Consider the following 5,386-nt stretch of genomic DNA (forward strand, 5'->3'; position numbering starts at 1 on the left):
TTAATCATCAAACAATTAACCTAATTCCCCATCCCCATTATCTTCTTTGCTCCTAAGGATCTACCCTAAAAATCAGCTACTTCTCATTCATTCATTCCTAAGGATTATACTAACGAATAGGTACGAAGTTCATCGTTGTCAATGACACAGCTGTCAAGCACAACTGCTAGTTCTATCACTTAGGCACAACTGCTAGAATTGTGACATTCTATATAAGGCACAGCTGCCAGTATTTTCCTTCGAGCACAGATACTAGGGTTATCTCGTTTATTGATAGTATTGTTTTCGAGAGTCCACTCGCAATACATTTCAATGGGTTTTTAGAGTACACCGGTGAACACATCGTTCACAACACCTACAGGTTGCGAGCCAACTAGTGTTCCACTTGACTGTCTAGAATAGTTCATGGTTGTCATCCATACTCTTCTAGATGACAAGGCCATCATTTGGGAACAAGGCTTCTCACACCGTCCAGCTCTCACCCTTACCTCATGGTCAATATGACCTCTCAACTCATCATCGAACTCATATTTTATCTACCCATTTTTTACCCAACATATTATGTAGATATAAATACATATACATTTTAAATCATATAAAAACTTGTATAAAACCATTCATCCAGCATAGATAGCAAGTATACAGATAATATGCACACATAGAACGTAGTTTATATAAAATAATTCATATCTATGTGTAAGATGAAAGGGACCATGCACCCACTTGAAAAGGTGGTGACTCAGCACTCGGACAACACTTCGTTACTATTAACACAATTTTCCTCGGACAAGACTTAGTATCATTACCACTAGAGTTTAGTGTAATATTCCTCGAGACTGATTAATAGTTTAGCTATTATTATTATTATATAAGCGTTAAAAAATACTTATATAACCTATAATAATAGCCTAAGTACTTATTATAAGTTCCTAATAACGTTGCTATAATTGAATAAAATCTATATTAAAATAGGGTAAGCATAACTTACATACAAGGGGGTTTTAGGTAGGAGTCGGGCTCTGCAGGGCAAAACTTCATCGCTGAATCTTTCTAAGAAAGATTCATGCAGCGCTTCAACGCTCACCTTACTATACTAAAACTACAAAAAGAAAAGTCGAATCACGAGGGCGCGAAATGCCCGGGGGATAAGAAGAGAAATAATCTTGAATCAACAGAATGGTGCAAGAAATATGAGTATCCAAGCCTCTTATTTGTAGTAATTGAATTTACAAAAACTACCCTCCATAATTACTTAATAACCTTATAGTTCTAAACACCCCTTCATAATACTATTTTAGATAGATTTAAGGATATTTGTACTAAACTAATGTCTAAAGTACTCAACACTAGTCTTATAATAACCGCATCGTCGATACCTTTCTAATGATATATACATGTATGTGTGTGTGTGTGTGTATATACATATGTGTGTGTGTGTGTACATATATATGATTTATACTTTATTTTAATACGTACGTATATATGATTTATACTTTATTTTAATACGTAAACATTGTATTAAAATTTGTAACTCATTCATACGAACTCCATTTTTGACATTTTTTATATCCACGCGTTGGTATTTACGAGTGCTAGAACTTTCATTTAGACGTCGTCAGCTAATTCTCATTTTATCTCAGATTTACAAAACTGTATTGAATTTATCGCGCTCGAAGAGTAGGGACCAAGTTTCATCCATATCTTTAACATACGATCTCTACTCTCGACATTCTTTATATCCATGCATAGGTAAAAACAAGATCTAAAACTTTCATTTAGACTCTGTCGGCTAATTCTCGACCAATCTTAAATTTAATAGTAGGAGGAGATTATAATGTTAAATGTCCGCATAAAATTCATAACTTCTACATACGGACTCTGTTTTCATCTGTCTTTTTACCATTGAGTTCCTATTAATGATATCTTCAACTCTCATTTAGGTTGTACAGGCCAAAAACCGCTCGAACTAAAATTCGAGTTTTAGGAGGTGCACTGCTATGCCAAATGTTAGAAAATTCATAACTTCCTCATACGAAGTCATATTTGGGCGTTATTTTTATGGACGCTCTCATTTTAACATATTCTAAGACTTTTGTTTATATTACTAAATCTAAAGAGTCCTTTATCAAAAAATCACTATTTATGTCTCCCGATGTCGTGCCAGTTTTACCGCAAAACTTCGACGAGCCATAACTTCTTCGTTGTAACTCGGGTTTTGGCGTTCTTTATATGTACGGAACCTTTGATACATATTATACAACTTGGTTAAGACTATTTATTGTAAATAATCCTTTGTCGAAAAGTCATTTTCAACCCCTATTGTCTCTAAGTTGACTAGCCCGGATGTACGAGCGTTACAATTATCTCCCCCTTAGGATGATTACGTCCAAGAATCATCAAAGAAATAGGGCTCACATGATGACTCCATATGTTATCTCTTCATCCTAATTAATAACTGTAACTTTGATGTTTCTTTGAACGAGTATCTAACTCCAAGACTTCCTAACTGCGGGCGGTTCCCGATCTTGGACCTGATCTCTATTTCATGTTAGACTTCCAATCATGATGTTCATGTCACGATCTTGATCTTTATTGGAGACTCTTTCTTTTAAAAACTTAAGATAAGTTTCTTCCTTCGATCATCATAGTTGACCGATGGGTCATTTTCTAATGACCTCTTATCGTATGATGCATTACTTGGGGTCAGGTATTTTAGAGTCAAAATCCAGAACAGAATATACCTTCCTTCATGTCATAATGACATATTAAAAGGTAGAATTTCTAGCTACAAACAACTATCATGATACCTCTACTGATCGCTTTGATTATCTTTTATTTCAATCTTTCAGCTTAAGTCAGATACTACATCAAACTTGGTTCTCTGAACCACGTAACATACTAATCGTATTCGAACTCAATTCGATATGACGACTACATTCGGAATAACAATCATCTTCTTAGTCATTACCGAAACGATGGTAACGACATATTTGAATAATCGGTATCAATTAGTAGCTTCTTGGTAACCTTGTGACATTCCCTTATCAAATCGTGAGTCATGTGCTTCCGGTAGTATAGGCCTCTACTACCATTCAACCTTCTCATACTCGTCCTAAGTATTTTCTTGCAGTTTATCCAAGTCACCATGCACAAAAATCACACAATCATTCAACACATCAGATAACAAAACGAAAGTTTTATATTATTTCTTGAAACGATTACATATATGTTCAAGTTCACCCTAGACTATGCCTCTAATAGGCTACCCTGACGATACTATGGCTACTTCATGACTCGATCTTCTCATATTAATTCTCACTTCTGATTCATTGCATTATCACTTGCTTCATCAAGGATGCTTTTTGGCCTTGGAGGTGCATTCGCTCTTGCTGTTTCATTTTTCTTTGGGCAGTCCCTAAGTAAATGTCGTTCTTTGTTACATTCGTAGAACACCCTCTTGTTGGATGTGCACTTGTTGGTGTAATGACATGTCTTTCCACATTTGTACCAAGTCACCTTTTCGTTGCATCTCTCATAGTGCTTTAGCGGTACATTTGGCGTTGTAGCTCTCATCGGCCAATCTTGCTTGAAGTGTCACTCTCCACTATACATAAGGCAAACTACCTCCTTGGCTGAGCATTTGTGGTCATAGTGACCAGTCTTCTTGTATTTGAAGCAGGTCACTTCCTTAGGGTATATCCCATTGTGTTTCCTTCCATACTTGTTACACCATTTTTTTTCACCTCCTCCTCCATATTTTGAGAACATGTTGTTTTTTTTAGACCTTGAAGACCTCTCAAACTTCCTCTTCTTACCAGCTTCAACCTTATTGGCGATCCTATCGTCGATCATTTCCTCGACAGACTTAGCAACTCAGATGGTTGCCTCAAGAGTAAGTGTCTGGCGTACTGGCACATTATGCTCGTCCTTACTTTGTTGAAGTAAACACCTTGTTTCTTCCATCTGTTGATCCAGCATTATCTGCACCATTGCCTATAACCCATCCATTGTGATTAGCCCAGGTGCAACTACTAGTTCTGCTGCATGCTCAATCACTTGTGGTTTGGGCTGCAGGTTTCCACTTCGAGTGCTCACCATGTCGATCTATACACCAAGTCGGACGTTCGGTGCGTAGTGACAAGAATTAAGATAGGAAAGATTTTATTTACGATCGATGTGTAAATCTCGCTATTACTTCGAAAAGTTACATGCCAGTTCTAATACTGTAATTAAACGTTTAGAAATCTGAACACATAAAGTTTCCAGTTCCGGTCGGCAACAGACCATAGATCTGATCATACATTTAGCAACATAAAGTATCATAAATCATTTAGTATATAAAAGCATGTTAGACATTTTCCCTAAATAAGCTAGTGTTTGTGTCTATCCAGGTGTATTACTTAAGAGACACTCCTCACAATCATTGCTTAGCATTCTAAGTTTCAGTCTAGAAATAAATCCATATTCCTAGTTCTCTTAAACAAATGCTCTGATACCAACCGTGACATCCCCATTTTCATGGCCAGAAAAAACCGATTTTGTTTATGCTTTATAAAAATTAGAGTACCTCTTTTAATAAAAATGTTGCAGAATTTGTTCCTAGTAAAACATGATAAATACGTTATCAAAGCATTTCTATACAAAAGTATTTTCATTCATTTTAAAACATTTGGGATGTCAACTTCAATACAAAAACATAAGCATAAACAGAACTTACATTCATTATCACTAGTGATTTATATATCCTTAATCTCTCAGTGTAACGTGACTTCATATCAACACCTGTGATATAAATAAACTGAGTGGGTCAGGTTGGGAAACCTAGTGAGTACATAGGGATTTCAACCCACAATAATATAATTATTATGTTTAATCATCAAACAGTTAACCCAATTACCCATCCCCAATATCTTCTTTACTCTTAAGGATCTACCCTAAGAATCAGCTATTTCTCATTCATTCATTCCTAAGGATTATCCTAAGGAATAGGTACGAAGTTCATCATTGTCAATGACACATCTGTCAAGCACAGCTGCTAGTTTAATCACTTAGGTGCAACTGCCAGAATTGTGACATTCTATATGAGGCGCAGCTGCCAGTATTTTCCTTCGAGAACAACTGCTAGGGTTATCTCATTTATTGATAGTATTTTTTTCGAGCGTCCACTCGCAATACATTTCAATGGGTTTTTAGAGTACACCAGTGAACACATCGTTCACAACACCTACAGGTTGCGAGCCAGCTAGTGTTCCACTGGACGATCTAGAATAGTCCATGGTTGTCATCCATACTTTGCTAGATAATATGGCCATCATTTGGGAACAAGGCTTCTCACGCCGTCCACCTCTCACCCTTACCTCATGATCTATATCACCTCTCAACTCAT

Source organism: Lactuca saligna, chromosome 3 (genome assembly GCF_052625555.1).
Source record: "Lactuca saligna cultivar CGN05327 chromosome 3, ASM5262555v1, whole genome shotgun sequence".
Classification (NCBI taxonomy): domain Eukaryota; kingdom Viridiplantae; phylum Streptophyta; class Magnoliopsida; order Asterales; family Asteraceae; genus Lactuca; species Lactuca saligna.